The following is an 11,351-nucleotide window of genomic DNA, read 5'->3' on the forward strand; positions in this document are numbered from 1 at the left end:
GTAAATGTACTAACTGCTACTGAATTATACAGTTTAACGTGGTTAATGGTTAATGTTATGTTTTGTGAATTTTACTCAATAAAAAAATCAATAAAAGAAAAAAAGACCTAAGTAGTCCCCCTACTCGTTTTTAGCTAATATTTAACATTTCTGAAGTTTAAAGAGTTGCAAAGAATGTAACTTCCGGTATATTATATGAGCCTGATGCGCTGCTGCCTGTGCTTAGAGGGCAGCTCTCGGGTATATTATAAATAATGACAATTTAAAATAAAACTGTTAACATCATTCTTTTAAATATATCCATACAGTCCTAATGCTCTAATTGATACCCCATCACCTATTTGTAAAAATACATGAATAAACTCTTCTTTAACTATCAGATGTTTTATCAATTTTTCCAGAGTTGCCACATTATTTTACTTAAAATGTGGCTTTCAACAACCAAAAACCACTTATGAGATATACAAAGAAACCAGAATGTATGGCTCATACACATAGGAAAAAAGAACTATCAGTGTTTTACATCACTCCTTTTTCTCCTTAAAATGATATTGCCATTACATTTCCCCACATATTTTTATCCTTGTGTAATTTTTTATGGTTTTTGTTTTTGTTTTAGTTTCCTGATACCAAAGGTTCCAAATATTAAAAATTTCTTCTGGATTGGGTTGTTATAATTGGTATTAGTATACATTTGATCAAAACAACATAAATATTACAAATTTTGATAAATAATACAAACAATTATTAAACACAAAGAAATTTGTTGAAAATATAGATCTCTTAATAGAATGGATGGGGCTTTTTTTTTTCTGTTTATTCTTGAATTCGTGGATAAATATTACCTCTTGCCAAAATGAAAAAGTTCAGCATAAACCTTTATTTCTTGATTTTTCTTCTACACATTCAAGCACTGTTCACATAAACAAGTAGATGGGAATAGAGAGTTTTGTTATATCAATGTCAGTCAATCAATCCTTTGAAGGTATATGCCAAAACCCACCCAATGGTCAATCATCAAAAGATTAGTTTCAGTGATCTATCTGCTGACAGCTAGATTAGGTATTTCTTCAGTGAGTTTATTTTTTAGATTCATTTATTTATTTATCTTTTAATTTTTGTTATTGATGAGTTCAAGTCTATACAAATGTAAAAGAATAATGAAATGAATCTCTACGTGACCACCATCAAGCTTTCGACAACTTTACCAACCTATGGCCAATCCTGTTTGATCTCTATCGTCCCCCACTATCTGCTCTCCATCCCCCACCCTTCACCACTGCTGGATTACTTTGAAGCAAATGCCAAGTATCATGCCACTTCATCTGTAAATACCTCTATATAGAGCTCTAAAATATAAGGACTCTTTTTAAAACAAACCAGTACACCTAAAAAATGTAAGTCATCCAGTATTCAGGCAACATTCAAATCTCCCCTGGTTGTCTCATACATGCTTTTTGTTTTGTTTTGGTTTGGATTTTAGTGTTGGTTTTTCAAGATCCTAACGATGTCCACGAATTGCTTTTGGCTAATATTTCTCTTGTCTCTTAGTGATAGATTCTTCCTCCTGTTTTTCTTTCCTCTTGTAATTGGTTTGTTGAAAAACTGGGTCATTTGTCTTGTAGGGTTTTCCACATTCTGGATTTTGCTGATTACATCTCCCTGGCCTCTGTATTTCCTGAAAATTGATATTTAGGCCTGGTCAGATTCAGAGTTGATACTTTGCCAAGAATCTTTCATAGGTGGACCAGTGGTTAAGATCCGCCTGCCAACACAGGGGACACAGGTTCGATCTCTGGTCTGGGAAGATCCCACATGCCATGGGGCAACTAAGCCTGTGCACCACAACTACTGAGCCCACGAGCCACAACTACTGAAGCCCACGTGCCTAGAGCCCGTGCTCTGCAACAAGAGAAGCCACTGCAATGAGAAGCCAGTGCACCGCAATGAGAGTCGCTCCCACTCGCTGCAACTAGAGAAAGCCCGCACGCAGCAACGATAGACCCAACGCAGCCTAAAATAAATAAATAAATTTATTTTTTTAAAAAAAAGAAAAAAGAAAGAAAGAATTACACTTCAGGAGAGTTTTGGGGTTTTTTGTTTTTGTTTTTGCTTCCTTTGAAGCAAAGTTTTAATTTATATAGATACAAAAGGTATTACAAAAGAGGTTTCCCTTCCACCCTTTTCCTCCTCCACCCTGTTCCTTTCACCAGAGGTAATCAATGAGAAAGAATTTAAAACATGAAATCTGTTGTAATCCTGTACATGCCTGGGGCAACATGAGATAAACCATTTGAGGCTAATCCATAGCCCAGGAAGTGTTTCGGTATTGTAAAACCTTTGCTACGGAAGACTAAGTGTAGAAAGTTGGAAGCAGGGTCAAGATAAAAAAGGCACAGAAGCAGAGAAGAGGATGAGGGACAAAGAAATGAAATAATGAGTCTGGGAGTGCTGAATTATAGCTACGAGTTATCTGTGAGCCCAAGGCAGGAACAGGAGTTTTCAGAAGTCCACAGAGCAGTTAAGATCAGAATAAATCCAGGTAACCAAGACCAGTCAATGTAGAACCTAGGCATGGAGTCAGGCCCCAAGACTGCCCCTCTTTTCTCAGACTGATTAAAGATCTTGAGCCCCTGCCCTCCAAAACTGCTTCATGGAGAGAGAACCCCTACATTTTAGAGCTGAGAAGAAACTGAGAAATTATCTAACACATCTATTCTCAAGGACTTTGGTCTCAGGGCTGCATAATACTCTTAAAGATACTGAGGACCCCGAAGAGTTTTTGTTTATGTGGGCTACGTCTATCTATATTTACTATATGAAAAATGAACACTGATGAAGTTTTTAAAAATATTTATTAATATATTTTAAAATAATAGTAAACACATTACATGTATAAGACTTTCTATGAAAAATAACTATATTTTCCAAAACAGAAAAAAAATAAGTGAAAAGATTGGCATTTTTTTTGAAAATCTCTTTAGTGCCTGACTTAACAGGAGACAGCTGGATTCTCATCTCTGCTTCTGCATTCAAGGTGTTTGATATCACATGGAGTGGAGCCTCAGGAAAAACACTGTATACATACAAGAGTGGTTTGGAATGTACAGACTCCCCTGAAATGTTGGGAATCTCAGTAGGTCCTGGACCACAGTTTGAGAACTACTGATCTGATGTAATTTAGGATTACACTTTCCTGTAATGCCACTTATTAGCAAGGGGACCTTCAGCAAGTTACTTGATCTCTCTAGACCTCAGCTTCCTTAGCTGTGAAGCCAGACTAATAATAGATGGTCTTTTTTATGACTTGTGTGGATTCCTATAAATGTGTGTCCTCCCAGTCATTTAAAATACATAAGTGAGGTGATACTGATAAATGTTTAATCTAGTGCTTGGCCCATAGTGATCACTCAAATGATGACTCTTCTACTATTGTTGTTAATATTTGTTATAACAACATGCCAAGCATTGTGCCAGGCACCAAGGATCATATCAAAGTGAGTAAAATAGCCTGAGTCACTTAAGAGTAGGGGAGATAGGGCTCCCCTGGTGGCGCAGTGGTTGAGAGTCTGCCTGCTAATGCAGGGGACACGGGTTCGAGCCCTGGTCTGGGAAGATCCCACATGCCGCGGAGCAACTGGGCCCGTGCGCCACAACTGCTGAGCCTGCGCGTCTGGAGCCTGTGCTCCGCAACAAGAGAGGCCGCGATAGTGAGAGGCCCGCGCACCGCGATGAAGAGTGGCCCCCGCTCGCCGCAACTGGAGAGAGCCCTCGCACAGAAGCGAAGACCCAACACAGCCAAAAATAAATAAATAAATAATTAAAAAAAAAAAAAAAAAGAGTAGGGGAGATAAAATAAATGCATAACTGTAAGAACAAAAGATTATGTCAAGAATGATAGAAAAGACAGAGAGATCACACTCATTCTCAACAAATATTAATGAATTGCTTCCTGTGTTTTAGGAGCAACACGCAGTAGGGGGCCAATATAGTGGAGAGGAAGGGTGGCAGGAGGTAAGGGGGGATATGGAGAGATGGGGGTGGGCCATGGACACATTGTGTAGGCCTTGGTAGGCCAATGTGATTTGGGATATAAGGAAATGTTTTATGAGGAAGTACCATGTGAGTTAGAATTTTGAGAAGAGGTAGGATTTGGGAATAGAGTTGACGTACACATTCTTTTATTTACTCATCCAACAAACATTTGATTTTTCTGCTGAGTCTGCTCCACGTTGTACAAACTAAGGATCCCTACTTTCAAAGACGATATCTTGCATTTAACTGTTTTTATAAGAAATATAGGATTACTTGAAAAAAAAAACAAAACTGGAACATACAGGTGAGCAAAAATGAGAAAATAAGACCCACTCATAATCCTCCTAATCCACAGATCACCACTTCAGGACCAGGATTAAGGTGAGGTAAATTTTGCCTCAGGTGCAAAATTTCAGGGGAGGGGGAGGCGTTAAAAAAATCAGTAATATTTTAATTTTTTTAAAAATCAAAATTATTGCAAAAAAATCCAGGATGACACAATACCTAAGTTTTAAAGAAAAGCAGGCTCCAACCCTGTGCTTGCCCCACTCAGCCTCACTGACTCTGCTTGGTTATTTTCTGTATGTTCCCTCTCCCCAACAGATCCATTCTCTGCCCTTCTCAGCCCTGCTGAGGTCCCTGGGGGGCTGGTCCCTGAGGACTGCATCAATGGGCTTCTTTGCCTTCTGGTTTCCAATAGGGTTCAGCCAATAGGAGGCACCTATTAGAAACCAGAGGGCGGGAGGAGAGAGAGGTTGGAATATTTCTTTTCCCCACTCCATCCCTTCTCATCACCTATCGAAGGAGACCCTAGAGCTGGAGTAGTGGGGCCACCTGGGCCCCCCGCTTTGTTACAGATCTGAGGAATTCAAGGGGGAAGCAGCACACCTATACTGGGTTCTTTCGGCATCCTGATAGGTTGTGTGTGAAGCTCCAGGACTCAGCTTCCCCAAGGTCAACCTGCCAGTTTCAACCCTAAGCCAGCCGACCAGTGGTTTTGTCCATAGGGAGCCTGAAGAAGCGGGAAGAGCAGACCTGCCAGTGTAGACTTCCTCCTCGCCCCTTAAATAAACTGTGCTCACTTTCAATCAGTCCTCACCACCTGTTGATTATACTTCATGCCTGTCTGATTACAGATTTGAAAAGTCAGAAGGAACATTCACCGTATAATAGAAAACATGCCCCAGGGGCCCAGAGGAGTTAGCTCCCTCCCCCCCCCCCCCCCCCCCCCCGGCTCTCCAGGGAGGCCCGTCGGGAGGGAGGCGAGGCTGTGGGTAGAGGAGGACGTGGTGGGGAAGACAGATCTCCTCAGAAGGAGGAAACAAAGTTCCCGGGCGACAGAAATGTGAGAAAACGGGGGCAAAGTGAAGTGAGGCGTGAGCATCCGCGCTGGAAGCGCAGTGAAGCAGAAAAAGCAACCGTGCTGTGAGGGGCGCCCAGAAGCGAGACGTGCTCAGCAAACAACACAGGGAGTTGGCCTGGGGGCCCCTGAGGTGAACGCCTTTGCCCTGACGGCTACTGGAGGGCTGTGAAAACTCCCTTCCCAAACATTTTAAAGCAGGAAGGAAATGAAACTAGCTGGGGATGGTTTTAGGTGTTGCCCATTTTTCTTTTGCTCAGACTGTTGGCCGAGTTCAGAAGTTTCCACTTTGCCTTTAGATTCTCTCGCTTTGGATTCCACATCCCCCTCAACACCCCTGTAATCCCACAGGGTAGACAGACATGTAGAGAAACGTGCGTAATTGCAGAAGTCTGTACAACCCAGAGACCACTGCAGTGGGGCAGGGAGGGAGGAGACTGAACTGAGCAGGGGGGTAAGGAAACGTTGCACAGACAAGGCATGTCTGAACAGAGTTTAGAAGGCTTAAAAGGAGTGTGTCAGGTGGAAGGGAGCAAAATGGAGAAAACATTCTAGAGAAAACATGACAAGATTTTAGATAAGGTATTTATCCTTCCTGACTAAATTCCACTTGCATAAAAAACAGTGACACCCACCTAGCAAATATAATTAGTGGATTATGAAACACTTTTTGAGGACAAAATGACACCAAAGGTAAATGCTACCACAACTCAGGTGAGATGTGCTCCTGAGAAAGGCACTTAGAATAGTTTATTCCGATGTTGATTCTGGTTTTGGTTACATGGAGTCTCATTCATTCTTACATCTGACCTCTACCCCTGGCTATAATTAGTTTTTCACAGAATTAGACCAGCAGAGGCCAGGGGAGTGTATGGAAAGCAAAATAGAAGAAAATGAGACAACCCAATAGCCAGAGGGGGGGAAAAAACAATTCATGGACCCCCAATGGACAACAGGCTAAATGATTGTCAGGGAGAGAACAGCAAACCTTTTCATCTCAAAATAATTCCTTGGTCACTGGCATCCAGCAGAAATCTAGACTTTAATAAGAGATGTGATTTAAAAATAAACGGGGGACTTCCCTGGTGGCACAGTGGTTAGGAATCCGCCTGCCAATGCGGGGGATACGGGTTCGATTCCTGGTCCAGGAGGACCCCACATGCCTCGAAGCAACTAAACCCATGCACCACAACTACTGAGCCTGCGCTCTACAGCCTGCGAGCCACAACTACTGAAGCCCGCGCACCTAGAGCCCGTGCTCCACAACAAGAGAAGCCACCGCAATGAGAAGCCCGCGCACCGCAACGAAGAGTAGCCCCCGCTCACGGCAACTAGAGAAAGCCCACGTGCAGCAACGAAGACCCAATGCAGCCAAAAATAAATAAATCGATTAATTAATAAAAAAGATAAACGGGAACATAATCTGCATAATAGTATTTTTGTATTAAATTATTTGATATGACTATTAGCCATATTTCTGCAAAAACCATCCCACACCGTGCTGCTAGAATTTAGCATCTAAGATTGACCCAACCCTTCATTATGTCACTCCTTGCTCAAAAGTTAACTATCCCCTGCTGAGTAAAAGATAATGTTAAAATGCCCCTAACCTTATATTCAAGGATTTCCACGACTGGGCTCCATCCTGCCCTACCACCCCCAGACTTTTTTTTTTTTTTTTTTTTACTATTTCTCTGTAGAAACTCTCTTCTTAGGCAAAACTAGTTTGCTCAGTGTCCCCAAAACATGCGATACCATGTGATTGTTGCTGACCTTTCATAAGGATAATATTCTTGCCTTTCTCCCCCCAACCCCCATACCTGACTAGGCTACTAGATATGGTATTTTCCTCTGTAGACCCCTAGTGGAAGTTCTCTCTTTCTCTTTTTTTATATTAACACAAATACTTTTTTTTTAAGCCATGCAAGTTTCTTGACATGATTTAGGAAATATCAGTAGTTAACAGTGGTTTGGTATTGTGTACTGAAGATAATAGTAAAGATATCTAGACTGAGTCATATCCATTTACACTCTACCCTTTAAAGTGTACTTACAGTATTTAGATTATCTTTAAACAGATCTATACAACATAATAAAACGTAAAATAGATTGCCCAATGTTTAAGAAATAGCCATTGTACTTGAGGTAGAAAAAAGCTTTAATCTGTGATGAGTGTTTATCATATACTGTAGCTTCTTGTTGAACTAGGTGTTCTGTGGGTGCGTCCATTTGATTACACTGTTTAACTATGGGGAATTTTGCACCTGTTGTGCACAGAGAAGGCCCTTTGTAAAGGCTGAACAAAGGTTCATTCATTCATTCCTTTCACAAGATTTCACTGTGCACCTTCTAGGTGCCAGGCACTGTGCTAGGTGCCAGATGTACACCGATAAAAATGTCCTGTCCTAAGGGAGCTCCCTAACATTAGTTCAGGAGACAGGGCTAAGGCTTGTAGCAGAGCTATACCCAAGGGACTCTGTGTCAATGATCCAGTGCCATAATAATGCTAAGTAGCAATCAACCACATAACTTTAGTGGATGAAACAGTAACTGTTAATTTCGGTGGTTGCCTTGGCAGTCCTGCTGATTTTGGTTGGGCTCAATGAAGTGTCTGGGGGTTAGCTGCTGCTGGCTGATCTAGGATGGCCTCATCATGTTGATCTAGCTCTGTTTCATGTGTCTCTCATCCTCCAGCAGGATGTTCTCACGGCACTGGCTTAGACACAAGAGGAAGAGCATACGCTTGATGATTTGTAAGCTTTTGCTTTAAAATATCCCATTGGCTAAAGCAAGTTGCATGGCTGAGACCAGAATCAGAGTTATATGGCACAGGGCATGGATACAGAGATGGAAGAATTGGGGTTGACATTGCAATCTATCACAGGCTCTGAACACACACACCAGGGGCACCTAACAGCCTAGGGAGATGAGGAATGGTTTCTCCAAGAAGGTGATGTTGACTTGAGTAGAATTTTGAAAGAGAAGATGGAAGTTAGCTAGGGAATAAAGAAGATGCTTTAAACAGAGCAATCCACATGAGCTATTTTAAGTACTTCCACATTTTTGCCTCATAGATGCATATACCCTTTGTCTGTTAACCTTTTCCCCCTTTCCCATTTGGAATTTAGATTTGAGTTCTAGATGTGCAGCAAACTTCTTATGACCATAAGGCAATAAGTGTCAGGCTGAAGGTCTGCAGAAAGATGGCACTTAACAGCACCACTGAGCCACTGTTAAGAGCCCCAACTGACTATGCCCAGACTTTTTGTCATATGAGTCAGCACCAGAAACTCCTGTAAAATCCCCTGAAGAATTACCTTGTTCTTCAGTGTTCCACACTCCACCCCTTTCTTCCTTCAATCAAAACTCCCATTTGTTCCGTCAAGCTGACTCCAAATGCTTTGCATCATTTGCAGAAATGGTGACACTATTTATCTCCAGAATGACATTTCTAAATTTCTAGAATTTCAGGTGCCCTGGATAAGACAACACCCCTCCCCTGACCTCACCATTGTGAAGAGTAAAGATGGGCATACCTTGGACGCTCCTGGAAGGTCCGTCATACCTCCCTTTCCTCAGTATTCAGAGTTTGGCCACGGTTATCTGCCTTCAGACCATCATTATCTGTTATCATTATTCCCTTTACCCTGGTTTATGCTAGTCACACAAGAAGCCCCAGGATTCTAGGTCATTCATTATCCCTTGCATTTCATCCCAAATGGTCCTGTACATTCTGTTTTCTAACCCCATTTCCTACCCTCTTCATCTCCTGAAACTCTCAGGAATTGGTTATTGGGATCAGCAAAATCCCTCTTTTCTCAAAATCTCTGAATTTTTCCTTCTCCTTGCTCTAAAGGAAATCTGGGTCTCCTCTGAGGACAGTGGTTCCTCTGCAGCCCTCTCAAGTGGTGGCTGTTTTTTTCCCACACCTTGCAGTGGAATAGGTATCCTCTTTGTCCTTTTTTTTTATTTTTCTCTTTGTCCTTACTGCTGCTTCCAGACCATTCTGCTTCCCTCCTTCCCAAAAGTGCCCAGCTTTGATTTTGATGTTAACCAGACTATGCTACCCTCATTGCCATCATATGACCACTATCACTCTTCAACCCTGCTCCCACATAACCTCAGTATCCTTATAGATGATGCTTCCAAAACACTAATTTCTAAAATCCCTGACCGTCTCTCCTCCAAAAAGTTTGTCCTCCATTGTAGCTCAGTTATTCCCTTTGTGTCCTTGTTTCACCTCTTATCTCACTTAGATTCCGTGGTCTGTTATTATAATCACTCCTTCGAATATAACCTTGGTTCCCTTTCCCCTCTCTCTCTCGCTTCATTGTACTTTTCTGACAGAACACAAGCCTTAATTAACTCTAACCCTCCACGTATGCATGCACAAGTGCGGCAGCTGAACACGACTGGAAAATTCACATACCTCTGCTAACTGCTCTCACTTTGAGTTTATGACCACTCACCTTAAAAAGGCCTTCAATGTCACTCATCAATTCTACTTACATTATCCTAGCACAGTCGTTAACCCATTCTCACAGATGGCCATTCCATACCTTCCCCTCTCTTTTCAAACTTTTCATAACTTCTTCCCCATCCTAAGATGACAACCTTGTCTCCTAGTTCACTGAGAAAATAAAAATAAGAAGAGAAAGTCCACAAGGTTCCCACCTCCCTGCATCCATGCTCATATACTCTGCCTTCCCTCCTATTAATAACGATGAACGGTATGTGCTCCTAACTTGGGCCAACTCCTCCACTTGTGTACACCTGATTCCATCACTCCAACCATTCTCCTCTCTCTCCTGGATCATTTCCCTCAGCAAATAAACAAGCCGTTATTTCTCTCATCTTCAAAAACAACAACTGTCTCTTGATCTCACTTCTCTTTCCAGCTACGGTCCCATTTCTCCTCCCCTTCAGACAATGAGAATTGGCTATTTTCCCATCTCCAAACCTTTCCTCCCATCAGATTTTCATACTTATGACTCCACAGAATGTCCTCTTGTCAAGGTTATGAATGACATCCAAATTGCTATATCTAATGGTCAATATCTATCCTTAATCTTTCTGAAGCTTTAAACACAATTGATTACTCCTTTCTCCCCAGAACACTTTCTTCTCTTGGCACCACGCGCACTTTGTTTTCCTCCTATCTTGCTGGCGACTCCTTGGTTTCTCTTGTCCTCTTCTCCATCTTCTCACTCTTCCTGAGTGCTCTTATCCAGCCCTGTGGCTCTCTATGTTGATGATTCTCAAATATACATTTCCAGCCCGGACCTCTCCTTTGAATTCTATATATGTATGCATATACATATATCCAACTGCCTGATCAACATTCCCACTTGGTTGTCCAATAGGCATCTTGAACTTAATACATCCAAAATCAAATTCTTGATTTCTACACCAAAGCCTAATTCTTCCCATTTTTGAAAATGGCAACTATATACTTGAGTCAGCCTTGACTCCTCTCTTACTCTCATTTCCACATCTGATCCATCAGTGAATTATTTGACTCTACCTTTAAAATATATGTTTTTTGTTTTTTTTTTTTTTAGAAGATTTTCATGTTTTTAATAAGTACATATTTTATCCCTTTTTAAAAAAAGGAAATCCAAAGAAGGTGTTCATTCTTTTTTTTTTTTTAATTTTATTTATTTATTTATTTATTTTGGCTGTGTTGGGTCTTTGTTTCTGTGCGAGGGCTCTCTCTAGCTGCGGCAAGCGGGGGCCACTCTTCATCACGGTGCGCGGGCCTCTCACTCTCGCGGTCTCTCTTTGTTGCGGAGCACAGGCTCCAGACGCGCAGGCTCAGTAATTGTGGCTCATGGGCCCAGCCGCTCCACGGCATGTGGGATCTTCCCAGACCAGGGCTCGAGCCCGTGTCCCCTGCATTGGCAGGCAGACTCTCAACCACTGCGCCACCAGGGAAGCCCTAAAATATATGTTTTAA

The 11,351-nt window shown here is 41.8% G+C and overlaps 1 pseudogene across 1 annotated transcript in view; it reads right to left on the bottom strand.

Annotated features, from left to right (window-relative positions):
- Positions 1–11,351, bottom strand: part of LOC309617546 (large ribosomal subunit protein eL31 pseudogene) — a 92,467-nt pseudogene that overhangs the window by 16,571 nt on the left and 64,545 nt on the right. The window lies entirely within an intron of this gene.

This window comes from Balaenoptera borealis (assembly GCF_965194805.1).
Source record: "Balaenoptera borealis genome assembly, chromosome: 19".
NCBI classification, from domain to species: domain Eukaryota; kingdom Metazoa; phylum Chordata; class Mammalia; order Artiodactyla; family Balaenopteridae; genus Balaenoptera; species Balaenoptera borealis.